Below are 15,254 nucleotides of genomic sequence, written 5' to 3'. Positions count from 1 at the left end.
AACTAATCACATTCTAAACTGAAGATCATGATTAGTTAATTATTGGAGTCAGGTGTGTTAGCTGGGGCTTGGGCAAAAGTGTGACACCAATCAGGCCCCCGATGACTGGAGTTGCCCATCCCTGAACTATAGCAAGGTGTGACACCAATCAGGCCCCGAGGACTGGAGTTGCCCATCCCTGCACTAGAGCAAGGTGTGACACCAATCAGGCCCCGAGGACTGGAGTTGCCCATCCCTGCACTATAGCAAGGTGTGACACCAATCAGGCCCCGAGGACTGGAGTTGTCCATCCCTGCACTAGAGCAAGGTGTGACACCAATCAGGCCCCGAGGACTGGAGTTGCCCATCCCTGTGCTATAGCAAGGTGTGACAACATGGTTGATAAATAAATCCTTGATACATAGTGCATAAACTATTGTAAAGGATTAATTAAATTAAAAATAAATATTAGTGGAAATATATATTTTTTGTAACTTAAAAAAAAGTTAATTCTACAAAGTAAAATAAAAAAAGGCCTATAGCTGTCACGATCGTCGAAGGAGGAGGACCAAGGCGCAGCGTTGAAGGCAAACATACTTATTTTATTAAGTGTACACACGAAAACAAAACAACAAACGATACGTGAAGTCCAACGGTACTAACACAAACCACACTGGAACAAGATCCCACAAACACTGTGGGAAAACTGGCTGCTTTAGTATGGTTCTCAATCAGAGACAACAAGCAACAGCTGATACACGTTGCCTCTGATTGAGAACCATACTTAAGCAGCCAGTTTTCCCACCACACTGGCCAACATAGAAACACATGAACTAGATCTACAACACAGAACACAAACACATAGAATCTACACACCCTGGCTCAACATAACAGAGTCCCCAGAGCCAGGGCGTGACAAAAGCCTATTTTTGTTTCCCTTACAATAAAAACATTACAGTGTAATTATCCCTTTGATCAACTTTATTTGTAGATTTAATTAGTAATAGAGTTTTAGTACTTAATAAAGTCCATTTACAGTTTATTTTGACAAAGTAGAATGAAAAACATAATAATAATAATAATAATAATAATAATAATAATAATAATATAACCAGCCAGGTGTTCAGGTGAAATTATTTGCTGTATTTCTAAACAAAAGCACCAGTGCATTAACAATTATAAAGGATTAATTCCATGAATAAATATTTGTGATAATATATTAATGACAAGATATAAAAACAATAATGTGTTGATTGTATCAGACACTGTACCGAGCCTTTACACATGAACCAATCATGTCTTCTCTTTATGCTTCAGGTCCACAGTCAGCACACAGCTTCGGGGCATTGTGTGAGCAAGCCCCACAAACAAATCGGTTGCCCTGCACACAGTTTTATGGGACTTTTTCCGTCCGCTCTTACTTACTTGACATTGTGTCTCCTTTTTCCCCAGTGGGAGCTGTGGTGCTTGGGGAAGAGGGAGAACAGGACCTGCTGTCTTGACATTGTGTATTTTTCCCCAGTGGGAGCTGTGGTTCTTGGGGAAGAGGGAGAGCAGGACCTGCTGTCTTGACATTGTGTATTTTTCCCCAGTGGGAGCTGTGGGGCTTGGGGAAGAGGCAGAGCAGGACCTGCTGTCTTGACATTGTGTATTTTTCCCCAGTGGGAGCTGTGGGGCTTGGGGAAGAGGGAGAACAGGACCTGCTGTCTTGACATTGTGTATTTTTCCCCAGTGGGAGCTGTGGTTCTTGGGGAAGAGGGAGAGCAGGACCTGCTGTCTTGACATTGTGTCTTTTTATTTTTGCTCCACGTGTCTCAAAACCACAGTCTCAGACAGTCGCTCACTCGGCTGGTCTGGTTGAATCTTTCCCCAGAAATGGAAAGACATTGAGCAAGTTGGTTTCGACATCCGCTGCTAACCAAAACAGAAGTCACATGCATCATTATCAGTTTCTATCTGGTTTCTATTGGACATTCATCCATTGACGACAGAATATTATGTTACTCGTTGTTGCTTAGTAACCAGAGCAATGCTGATGCTCGACTGGTGATGTGCTAAATGAATGAACAGCAGGGATGTTGGTGAAAAAATGATATTTGGAAATAGAGCTTCACCTCTTGAATGTTGAGAGTTATTTGATAAAGGTAAGTGTCATAGAAACTGCAGAATATGCTCTTTCAGATACAGCACTATATAGAAATCACAATGTTTTACCTGCATGTGACTCTGAAGGAGGATTTGATAAAGAGATGCTCCTTTCCCTGCATCTGTCAATTACAAGATGCACCCATCTCTTCATGTACAATTTGACCACTGATAGGCCTAATATTGTCACTCATCAGACTATTGTCAATGTAATCTGGTCTGTAGGCTAACTCTTATCATGTGTGAAATGAGTTGAGGTATAGTTCAGGTGTAGTTTTGATGGGTCGGCTGTGAGGCTGACTGGCATCAGTTTGTTTCCCACTCATCAACTTGGATAGATTCAAGGATATTATTCTAAAGGCCTTCTGCAACTCATAGCATGTTTTCGTTTCCCACAATACATTTAATTAGTAATAGAATTATAGTAAATAAAACAGACCTGTAACAGTTTATTTTTACAAAGTAAAACATAAAAAGAGAAATGTATCAACCCACAAGGCATGTGGTCAAGTGATTTGCTGCTGATAAACAGGCATAACACAAACTCATCATTACACTATTGTTCTAAATGAATTCAACATCTGCACCCTCCTTATCATTCAGTTAAGCCTCATTTAAATTCAATTGTGAAGTAAGGTGCACAACTATCGCCCATTCATCCATTTGTCATTTATTCAGTGAGGAAAGAGAGACTCATTAGTGGCGCATTGTCTTGGCAGATTAAGTTGGGAATAGGTGTGAAAACAACGGGTAACAAGGCATATAATACTTTTCTGTTCGTGATGTAAAAATTCTGACAAATGAGCAGTGTAAAATACAAACATTTAGGAAGAGTCAGGGAGCAGGACATAGGTTTTTTTGGGGTCTGATTCTGGTGTTTAAAAGGCAATTCCACCACTTTTCAACCTCATATTCATCCTCTCCAGCACCACAACAGTGTCTATATTTGTGAAAACAGCACGTTTCTATGATCTGTAGTTAAAAAGACAAGAAGAAAAGTCTTTACAAAATGTGACATAAAAGTAAAACCTGTGATTTCCACCTGCAGTGAGTTTCTAGTTTCCAGCCCAATGGAGTAAACCCAGTGATTTCCACCTGCAGTGAGTTTCTAGTTTCCAGTCCAATGGAGTAAACCCAGTGATTTCCACCTGCAGTGAGTTTCTAGTTTCCAGTCCAATGGAGTAAACCCAGTGATTTCCACCTGCAGTGAGTTTCTAGTTTCCAGTCCAATGGAGTAAACCCAGTGATTTCCACCTGCAGTGAGTTTCTAGTTTCCAGTCCAATAGAGGGGATTTTATTGCTCCCCACACCACTGCAAATCTGATTGGGTTTGAACATTTCTGCTTTTAACATGTTTAAACTTTTAAATTAGGTCTTTTTAACTTTATATAATTTTCTACAAAACACAATTTTCACATATGTTCTTCTTTTATTTTTACGGCTGCATTGGACATTTAAAGGTAGTTTTTTAAAATATATATATAGTTTGCCTCCACAGCAACATGGACACCTGCATGCTATAGGAGGACAGGCTCATTGTAAAGACTGGAATGGAATTAATGGAGCGGTATCAAACACTTAATTTATTTATTCAATTTCAGCCATAAAAATGAACCCGTCCTCCTATAGCTCTTCCCACCAGCCTCCTCTGGGAAATGTCTCTGTTCTTGTAAAAGAGAAGTTGATAGTATCACATCTTGTTTCTGTTGTATCTACATGTATCTACATTAAACCACAGGTTCTGTTCTTGAGACTGATGGGGAAGAGTGGGGTGGAAAGGCTTTTGCAACACTACTTTAGTTAGCACACCCCTGTGACTAATTTAACTTCCCGTTTGAGATACTTGGGAGAAATTCAATGTTATTTTTCTACCTTCCCAATACCTTCCCCCATGTCTCATATTCACAGTTATCTTTCAACGTTCCCAATACCTTCCCAATGTCTCACATTCACAGTTATCTTTCAACCTTCCCAATACCTTCCCCCATGTCTCATATTCACTGCTATCTTTCTACCTTCCCAATACTTTCCCATAGAGTGCATTGTCCTTTAGTCTCTATGGGCCAGATGGCCAGTTGGTGAGGGCCACAGCATGGGGAAAGAAACTGTTCAGATGGGGGTCTATAACATCCAATCACATAGGTTTACAGCAGCTGACAGTTGCAACATCATTGCTAATAATGCAAACTGCCTTGGTTTAGATAAAGACAAGCTCTGTACAGATGTAGGATCTTAATTTAATCAGCCTGTTGCAGGAGAACTAAAACTTGTTGTGTATTTGAGGGTTAAAAAGGCTTCTGAAGTTTGTAATTTCCACTTTTCCACCTTTCCCTTTTGAAAAATGTCAATTCATTATAATCCACATGATAATTCAAAATGTCGTGTTGCTTCAGGATTATTTTCCTGCTGTAGCAAACGGGCTCAAATTAAGATCCTACATCTGTAGCAATATACCTGTCTTTAATGTACATGGCTATATTAGGAGGACATGATTCTCTTTAGACCATTGTTTCTTGACCATTTGACATATTTTATTTACTGTTGTTTAGGCTGGTTGAATGAGTTCCCTATGAGAGGCTACTTCATCTGCAAGAAAACAGGCGGCCGCACCAGTTTCCTCATATGAAATTAAAAGTAAGTGTGTAGCCTACGCACTTACAAAATGGCTGTTTAAACTGTGGGACACATTTATTGGCAACATTAAAATTAGGATAAATGTGTTGAGTTTAAGGAAAGACGGGCAGACTCTGGTAAGTCTAGGCTACATAGAACTATTATATTAGAAAGTTAGGTCGTTTACAGACATTCAATAGTCAGAGTAGGTTTGATATATGATCACTTATCATGCTGACCAACCTGATGGTCTCTGTTGGAAATGTGAAACATGTCATGCCTAGGCTACATGCTCTGTCCTGCTACTGGTAGGCCTGTAACGTTATGGGAACTGATCTGAACAGGTTTAGGCTGGTCATCTAGGATATATAGGCTATAGCTGAGGTATAGACCTCCATCTGCATATCACTAACAAACCGCTATTATATATTATAACCTAGCCTACTTTACATAATATAAATCTCCTACTTGTTGCAAAAATACTTTCTGAATGGATCAATGATTTCCCCTCAGATAAATCATGTCTGTTTTAGCCCTTCTGTCTACATTCTCAGATTCAAAGACAAAAAATGGCCGACTTTTAATTAATACAAATAAGTGTGAGACATGGCCTTGTGTTGCTGCACTGTCTATAACTACCTTAACAAACAGTGACCTATTATTATTATTGACAGTTAACATGGAGAAGAGATGTCACAACCAGATGTTCATCTGATTGCATTAAATCACCTGACTGTTTCGATATGTAATAATAATAATAATATGCCATTTAGCAGACGCTTTATTTCTAAGAGATCATGAGTAAAAGAGAACAATGGACATTCTAGAATTAGTTGTCACTGTGGTAACCAAAACCAACATGCTGCATCTCTGTTTAGGGGTCAGTGGTCTAAAATGAGTCTCTCTGGGGAGAGAGAGGAGGGGGACCCTGCCTCTAAAATGAGTCTCTCTGGAGAGAGAGAGGAGGGGGTCCCTGCCTCTAAAATGAGTCTCTCTGGGGAGACAGAGGAGGGGGGCCCTGCCTCTAAAATGAGTCTCTCTGGGGAGAGAGAGGAGGGGGTCCCTGCCTCTAAAATGAGTCTCTCTGGGGGACATGACACCAAAGCTAAGAGGTGAGATTACAATTTTGTTTAAGAATTCGTACGTTTATTTCAACGCTATATCCACAATTGTTTTTCAGCAGAAATGATTGCCTTAGGTCCCTTCAATATTACTGGGTACCTTCAATATTACTGTTCTCAGATTTTTATTAATGGATTTGAGATGTGTATAAAAATAAAAGTTTTTTTGGCTAAATGCTATATATCCATTGTTTAGCTGGAATGTAATGTTCGTATCCTGTATATTTGACTGTGATACGTGGTTGTCTCAACTAGATATCTTAAGATGAATGCACTTACAGATACCATATCTTAATTTGACCCAGTTTCTCATAGCAGGAAAATAATCCTGCAGCAATAGGAAATGTAAATTATTATGTGGAATTATAATTCATGATTTTTTTTTGTAGTGGTCGGTAAATTTTTCATTAGGGCAAATCAAGTTTGACATTTTTTAAGTGGAAATTACAAACTCTAGAAGCCTTTTTAAAGCTTGAATACACTACAATATGGCAACTGTATTGTAAGTCACTCTGGGCCCGGTTTCCCGATAGCGATGGAATTTATTATTACTGTGTAAAACCTAGTAGTACTACTTATTTCTCTGAGAGTGAGGCAGATATATTATTACTGTGTAAAACCTAGCAGTACTACTTATTTCTCTGAGAGTGAGGCAGATATATTATTACTGTGTAAAACCTAGCAGTACTCCTTATTTCTCTGAGAGTGAGCCAGATATATATTATTACTGTGTAAAACCTAGCAGTACTACTTATTTCTCTGAGAGTGAGCCAGATATATATATTATTACTGTGTAAAACCTAGCAGTACTACTTATTTCTCTGAGAGTGAGGCGGATATATTATTACTGTGTAAAACCTAGCAGTACTACTTATTTCTCTGAGAGTGAGGCAGATATATTATTACTGTGTAAAACCTAGCAGTACTACTTATTTCTCTGAGAGTGAGGCAGATATATTATTACTGTGTAAAACCTAGCAGTACTCCTTATTTCTCTGAGAGTGAGCCAGATATATATTATTACTGTGTAAAACCTAGCAGTACTACTTATTTCTCTGAGAGTGAGCCAGATATATATTATTACTGTGTAAAACCTAGCAGTACTACTTATTTCTCTGAGAGTGAGCCAGATATATATTATTACTGTGTAAAACCTGGCAGTACTACTTATTTCTCTGTGACTGAGGCAGATATATAGCATTTTGCAAAAAAACATGATTATTTGTCTCTCTGAAATGAAACCATCAAGTGATAGATTTTAAACAAATACATGTCTGTCATTGAACAACCCCATACCATGATTAGATAGTGAAAAAAACACACCAATCTCTTTCATAATTTCTTCAAAAAATAAAAGCTAATTTACGAACATTTCTGAAAATGGATATATAGCGTTTTGAAATGAAACTCTTCTTATGTTTCCCCATCTGAGCTCAGAGTAAATGAGAGATGTAATGTTTGTCTCTGTTGTGTTGAAGCCCAATCAAGCAGGAGAGACCAGCCTCCCCTGTACCCAGCTGTGTGTCCATGAAGAGTGACCTGTCTATGAATCTTCCTATAGAGTTCAGAGAGGGAGACTTTTCTACTGAACAAAGGTAAGAAGAACTCATGGGTCATGGTCAGTGAGTTAAACAACACTGTCTCTAGTCATTTCTCCTCTCCCGTTTTCCCATTTATTTTTGTTGTTTTCATAATCCATAGGCTAATCCTTTTTCCATTTTCATAGTCCTGAAACAATATTAAACTAACACAACATTCCCTGTGTGTGTGTGTGTGTGTGTGTAGGTGTGTGTGTGTGTGTGTCTGTGTGTGTGTGTGTGTGTGAGTGTGTGTCTGTGTGTGTGTGTGTGTCAGTGAGTGTGTGTGCACTCCCTGGATGAGGAGATGTAATCTCTATCCTGATTGCCTAGTCACTTTTACCCCTACCTACAGTTGAAGTCAGAAGTTTACATACACTTAGGTTGGAGTCATTAAACTCGTTTTTCAACCACTCCACAAATTTCTCGTTAACAAACTATAGTTTTGGCAAGTCAGTTAGGACATCTACTTTGTGCATGACACAAGTAATTTTTCCAACAATTGTTTACAGACAGATTATTTAATGTATAATTCACTGTATCACAATTCCAGTGGGTCAGAAGTTTACATACACTAAGTTTACTGTGCCTTTGAACAGCTTGGAAAATTCCAGAAAATGATATATTTGCTTTAGAAGCTTCTCATAGGCTAATTGACATCATTTGAGTCAATTGGAGGTGTCCCTGTGGATGTATTTCAAGGCCTACCTTCAAACTCAGTGCCTCTTTGCTTGACATCATGGGAAAATCAAAAGAAATCAGCCAAGACCTCAGACATAAAATTGTAGACCTCCACAAGTCTGGTTCATCCTTGGGAGCAATTTCCAAACACCTAAAGGTACCACGTTCATCTGTACAAACAATAGTACGCAAGTATAAACACAATGGGACCACGCAGCCGTCATACCGCTCAGGAAGGAGATGCGTTCTTGTCACGCCCTGACTCAGGGGACTCGTGATATGTTGAGTGAGGGTGTGTAGTTTCTATGTTGTGTATTTCTATGTTGTATTTCTAGATCGTGTAGATCTATGTTGGCGGTGTGGTTCCCAATCAGAGGCAGCTGTAGCTCGTTGTCTCTGATTGGGGACAATACTTAGGCAGCCTATTGGCACCAGTGGGTTGTGGGATCTTGTTCCGTGTTAAGGTATGTTGTGTTGTGCTGCCTTGGACTTCACGTATCGTTTGTTTATTGTTTTGTCGTTGTGTTTATTCGTTTAATAAACATGTATGCATATCACGCTGCGCCTTGGTTCGACCAGTCTTTGAACGAGCGTGACAGTTCTGTCTCCTAGAGATGAACATACTTTGGTGCGAAAAGTGCAAATCAATCCCAGAACAACAGCAAAGGACCTTGTGAAGATGCTGGAGGAAACAGGTGCAAAAGTATCTATATTCACAGTAATAACTAGTCCTATATCGACATAACCTGAAAGGTCGCTCATCAAGGAAGAAGCCATTGCTCCAAAACCGCCATAAAAAAGCCAGACTACGGTTTGCAAATGCACATGGGGACAAATATCGTACTTTTTGGAGAAATGTCCTCTGGTCTGATCAAACAAAAATAGAACTGTTTGGCCATAATGACCATCGTTATGTTTGGAGGAAAAAGGGGGGTGGATTGCAAGCCGAAGAACACCATCCCAACCGTGAAGCACGGGGGTGGCAGCATCATGCTGTGGGGGTGCTTTGCTGCAGGAGGGACTGGTGCACTTCACAAAATAGATGGCATCATAAGGAAGGAAAGTTACGTGGATATATTGAAGCAAAATCTCAATGCTACAAAATACTAATTGAGTGTATGTAAACTTCTGACCCACTGGGAATGTGATGAAATATATAAAAGCTGAAATAAATCATTCTCTCTACTATTATTCTGACATTTCACATTCTTAAAATAAAGTGGTGATCCTAACTGACCTAAGACAGGCATTTGTGAAAAACTGAGTTTAAATGTATTTGGCTAAGGTGTATGTAAACTTCCAACTTCAACTGTATGTAGGATCTTAATTTGAGCCAGTTTGCTACAGCAGGAAAATATTCCTGCAGCAACAGGAAATGTGGATCATAATTTATGTACATTTTTGTAAGGTTGATATATTCTTCATAGAAAAAATCTATTCTGAAACTTTAGAAGCCGTTTTAAACCTCAAATACATTTCCTGCATTGCATGGAAGTTATTCTGCAGTGGGGGTGATCAAATTAAGATCCTTTACTCAGAATTTTACTTGGTGATATGGTGCTGCTAGTGATAGACAACATTTAGAGACAGAATACAGACAGAGGAGTTTACACAAAGTTTACGTACAACATTATACACACATAGCTAGAGTGAGCATTGAGCTATAAGAGAATGAGCAGTGGATATACAAATTTATACAACAGGTGGGTCTAATCCTGAATGCTGATTGGTTAAAACCGCATTCCAGCCGATGTCTATTCCACAAATTACCACCGGCTAAATCTATGACATTAAATGCCTATGTACTCTGTTCCATCTGACTGTGCAATCCACTATCTCATCAGCCCAGCCAGGCAATTTATACATTTGATCGCCACGATAAAAAGTATCTAGAAATTATCTCACATTTCTTTTAGACTAACATTTAGTTTGCATTTACATTTGCAACATTGTTTCAATATTCAAATTTGATCTCCAGCTGTCGCATAGTAATGAACGTGTCAGGAGTCGGGATGAGACAGACTGGCAGGCAGCTTTTCTCAACCAGTCGAAATCATGAATACAAAGAAATATCAATAGAAAACAGGTCAAACTAAACGAAGTGCAGCTAGTTTGCAGTTTTTTCATTTCACTTCACCATTTTGGACTATTTTGTGTATGTCCATTACATGAAATCCAAATAAAAATGTATTTAAATTACAGGTTGTAATGCAACAAAATAGGAAACTTTTGCAAGGCACTGTATTTGCAGAGTTTGCTTAACAAAACCCGTGCCAATATATCTTACAAACACCTGCTTCTCAGGCATTATCACTTAAATAGAGTACAGTGGGTTTACATTTACATAAATATATCTAAGAGAGATGAACAGAGTGCTAATGCAGTATAGTGCAGTTATTTAGTGTACAGTTCAGAGATGGCTTGATGTGGTGTGCAGCATAGAGTGTATAGTCCTTTAGTCTCTATGGGCCAGATGGCCAGTTGGTGAGGGCTACAGCATGGGGAAAGAAACTGTTCAGATGGTGGTCTATAACATCCAATTACATTGGTTTACAGCAGCTGACAGTTGCAACATCATTGCTAATAATGCAAACTGCCTTAGTTTAGATAAAGACAAGCTCTGTACAGATGTAGGATCTTAATTTAATCAGCCTGTTGTAGGAGAACTAAAACTTGTTGTGTATGTAGGCTATAGCTGAGGTATAGACCTCCATCTGCATATCACTAACAAACCGCTGTTATATATTATAACCTAGCCTACTTGACATAATATAAAATCTCTTACTTGTTGCAAAATAACTTTCTGAATGGATCAATGATTTCCCCTCAGATCAATCATGCCCGTTTTAGCCCTTCTGTCTACATTCTCCGATTGAAAGACAGGGATGTAGCTCACTTGGTAGAGCATGGCGTTTGCAACGCCAGGGTTGTGGGTTCGATTCCCATGGAGGGTATAAAAAATAATATAATGTATGCACTCACTAACTGTAAGTCGCTCTGGATAAGAGCGTCTGCTAAATGACTAAACTGTTTTAATGAATAAAAATAAGTGTGAGACATGGCCTTGTGTTGCTGCACTGTCTATAACTACCTTAACAAACAGTGACTTATTATTATTATTATTGACAGTTAACATGGAGAAGAGATGTCACAACCATTTGAGATGTGTATAAAAATAAAAGTTTTTTTGTCTAAATGCTATATATCCATTGTTTAGCTGGAATGGGATGTTCGTATCCTGTATATTTGACTGTGATATGTGGTTGTCTCACCTAGATATCTTAGGATGAATGCACTTACAGATGCCATATCTTAATTTGACCCAGTTTCTCACAGCAGGAATAGGAAATGTAAATTATTATGTGCATTGTAATTCATGAAAATGTTTTGTAGTGGTCGGTACATTTTTCATTAGGGCAAATCAAGTTTGACATTTTTTAAGTGGAAATTACAAACTCTAGAAGCCTTTTTAAAGCTTGAATACACTACAATACAGCAACTGTATTGTAAGTCACTCTGGGCCCGGTTTCCCGATAGCGATGGAATTTAGGCTTACCAGTGTTTTAAGATGCATCTTTCCTACAACGGCTGATGATGTAACATGTATATAAAGTATAAAGTGACGCGGGGAGGGCAAAAAAGCATCTAACGATGCATTTGGCTGTTCTACAAGTGGTCTGAGGCAGGTGTTAGAATATGAGCGTTTTCAAGTGCAACGTTAATAACGATGGTTTTGGGAAACAGCTCAGAGATTTAACAATGCTCCTACGAAGGTTCTAATGATGAACTTAGCCTTAAGATGCTTTTGGGGTACCAGGCCCTGGACAAAAACATCTGCTAAATTCAAAGGTAAATGTTTTACATACAGATCTCATATTACTGGGTTTATAAAAAAAATAAGATATATATTTATATATTGATGTTACAAATGTATCATGTGTACAGTTTCTATAAAAAATGTAGTTATTTGTACATTTGACTGTGTAAAACCTAGCAGTACTACTTATTTCTCTGAGAGTGCGGCAGATGTACGTTCAAGAATTAGTTGTCACTGTGTTAGCTGTGACAACTAATTGTCAAAGCTAACACAGCGGCAGGTAGCTTAGTGGGTAAGATTGTTGTGCCAGAAACCTAAAGGTCGCAGGTTCTAATCCCCGAGCCGACTAGGTGAAAAATCTGTCGATGTGCCCTTAAGCAAGGCACTTAACCCTAATTGCTCCTGTAAGTCGCTCTGGATAAGAGCCTCTGCTAAATGACGTAAATGTAAAATGTGTTAACCACAACCAACATGCTGTATCTCTGTTTAGGGGTTAGTTGTCTAAAATGAGTCTGTCTGGGGAGAGAGAAGAGGGGGCCCTGCCAACATGCTGTATCTCTGTTTAGGGGTTAGTGGTCTAAAATTAGTCTGTCTGGGGAGAGAGAGGACCAATTTTCTACGCTTTTTGGATACGTGCCCAGATCTCAAAATATTGTTTTAAAAAACGAATAATTTTTGTTTGACATAATAAAAAAAGAATATTACTAATGTACCCGACTTTAAAGACTGGGTTTAGTTTATTGTGTTGCTCTGCTCATGTCCGCGTTCTGAAACTGTCCGCGTCCACGCACGGTTTGGCGCCAAGCATATTGTCCAGTTACGCGCAGAGTGGTCTGGAATAACGACGGAGTTCGTTACAGTGTTGAGACACCGAAGTTTATTGTTCAATTTGCTTTTGCGTAATGGTCAGTGACAGTATGAGTGTAGCCAGATCCTTTTCACTCGCTATTCTTGTTTAATTGTGTGGTTCACCGTATTCGTCATCATACTCGAGGCACAGACAAACGACCTGCTAGCTAGCCAAGCTAGTCGGTACAGCTAGCTAAACTAGCTACTCTACCAGCAGCATCCTAGTTATCCTAACTACCACTACATCATCACCGGCTGCCTGCATTTCTTGTGGACCGATGGAGCTCCCGGGTTGTTTCTTCCACCTGTTAAATACCGTGGAGGGCTTCTCCCTCTCTCGTTGACGGAGGCTGGCCTACGCTCCCTCTGTCCCATTCTCCTCTCTTCACTAGATGGACGGTAACTTTAGTGTTTAACCCCTTTGTGTCCAAGGACTGACATTTTGAATATTATTTTCGGGGCGCCTCAAGTGACAACGTTTATTTCTGATAAAATTAGTTCATTGCATCCGCCATGGTGCCCAGTTTAATAATATTACCTTCTTTCCCTGGTTATGAAGTAATCGCTAAAAAACAGGCCTTATGTTTGGGAAATTTTTCACCCTACCAGCTCCTATTAGTTCTATTGAGCTCCGTGACACCGACTCGCCTTCAGAACGTTCTATTCCCAGCCCATTGTTCTGTGTCACAATGCCAGCTTCACTATCGTTATCAATGAGACCTGCCTGCGTTAACCCTGTAGGTTTACCTCAGATAACTTACTATTGACAAGGTTTCGGCTACTTGGTGAGCGCGTACACTGTTCATCTGAGTACATGTTGTGGTCACCAATAGTGTGGTTAAACACAGTTTAAGAGGCGATGGCTGGCGGATAGCCATCAAACATTAAACATTTTCTGGTCATGGTTAACCATATTTGTTTTAAGAAAAAAGTGTACAATCTAAACAAAATGCATGTCCCTGTCCTCTTTTTCAAGATGTGGCCGATTTAAACAGCCAGAAGACATTTTTTTATTAAGAAATAACCTTTTCTTTGAGGACTTGTTGTTTCTAAAAGGCTGCTGGGTAATTTGATATGCATCGAAATCTTCGTTCGTAGGCATCAAATTGAGCGAATGCTGCGCAGGTTCACTGAGTTGCAAACCAAATGGGTATAATGGGGTGATTGTTGTCTAATCGGGTGGTCTAGCTAATGGATTTGTAGATCTGACGCAGTTGCTACCTCAGATTATGAGCCTAGCAAGTGTCATTAATGAATTATATAGTACCCACATTCGGCCACAAGGAGGAGCAAGAGTGCCATAAACCCATACTGTTTTTTGCCATATAAACCATAAACCTAACAATCAATCAAATGTATTTATAAACAGGGGTGCATATAACCTTTTCAGTGAGTACCAGCAGATGGTGTCTGGTACTCACCCCATATGTATTGTGGTCTTAAGAAGTGCAGTCTTCCTCAGAGCCGCCACCACTGTCCTCTTCAGTGTTGCCCCCACTATCCTCTGCTTCAGCTTCCTGCATGGTAGATGATGAAGATGCTGCAGATGCACCTCCCTGTCCTTGGTTGAGGCTCCGATTGGTCAACAGCAGGCTTTGGGTCAAATATATAATATAATGTAATATGCCATTTAGCAGACACTTTTATCCAAAGCGACTTACAGTCATGCGTGCATACATTTTTGTGTATAGGTGGTCCCTGGGATCGAACCCACAACCTTGGCGTTACAAGCGCCGTGCTCTACCAGCTGAGCTACAGAGGACCACATCTCTGTAGCTCTGTGGTCTGCTTTGACAGGTGAATGTGCATCAGGGCTGAGAGACAAGCATGTGACAGACGAGATCTGTACTTGGTTTTTATTATGTTGAGATGTGAGAATCCCCTCTCACAAGCTGCACTGCTTAAAGGCAGTGTAAGAGACAGCTTAACCACCTTGTTGATGTTGGAGTAAGCATCTGGGTTACTTGTATTTACTATTTGGACCAAGTCATACACAGAAGAGGCTCCCAGGCGTTTTCCTGCCTGCTTTAAGCGCATCCATTCTGTCACAGTGGTATCTTTGTCAAGTTGCAAGGTGGCCTCATATTTCTTGAGAATGCTGCAAACTGTTGTGTTTCCAAAACTGTGGAGGTCTTGCATTTCCTGAGGCCATGTTGAAGGATCAAATACTAAGAAATGATCACATGACTTGAGGGAGTCATATCTGATTTCAAACTCTTCAATTAACCCCCCTGAGTAAGTGTGTCTTGTCTCTGTCAGCATCAGCATTGGAAACAGTGTGTGCCCTGTGGCTTTCACCATCAAGCAGAAGTGTGAACTGTCCAATGGCCACCATGAGTTCATCCTTACATTCTCCAATGGTCAGCTTTTCCTTCTGAAACCTAATGGATGTGGTCTTCAAAATGTTGCAAATGTCAAGCATGTTTGACAGAAAGCACTGAAAACGCTCTGTGCAGAAATGCTGCAAGTCAC

At 39.7% G+C, this 15,254-nt stretch overlaps 1 long non-coding RNA gene across 1 annotated transcript; it reads left to right on the top strand.

The window, feature by feature from the left end:
• The first annotated feature begins 2,030 nt into the window (after positions 1 to 2,030).
• Positions 2,031 to 5,656, top strand: LOC123483051. The gene is made up of 3 exons (XR_006658049.1): positions 2,031 to 2,123; positions 4,674 to 4,758; positions 5,616 to 5,656. It is a non-coding gene; the product is annotated as an uncharacterized LOC123483051 (long non-coding RNA).
• The last annotated feature ends 9,598 nt before the right edge of the window (positions 5,657 to 15,254 follow it).

This window comes from Coregonus clupeaformis, unplaced genomic scaffold, assembly GCF_020615455.1.
Source record: "Coregonus clupeaformis isolate EN_2021a unplaced genomic scaffold, ASM2061545v1 scaf0017, whole genome shotgun sequence".
Taxonomy (NCBI): Eukaryota; Metazoa; Chordata; class Actinopteri; order Salmoniformes; family Salmonidae; genus Coregonus; species Coregonus clupeaformis.
Note: the sequence above shows the minus strand (reverse complement) of the source record. Positions and strands in the feature narration are given on the sequence as shown.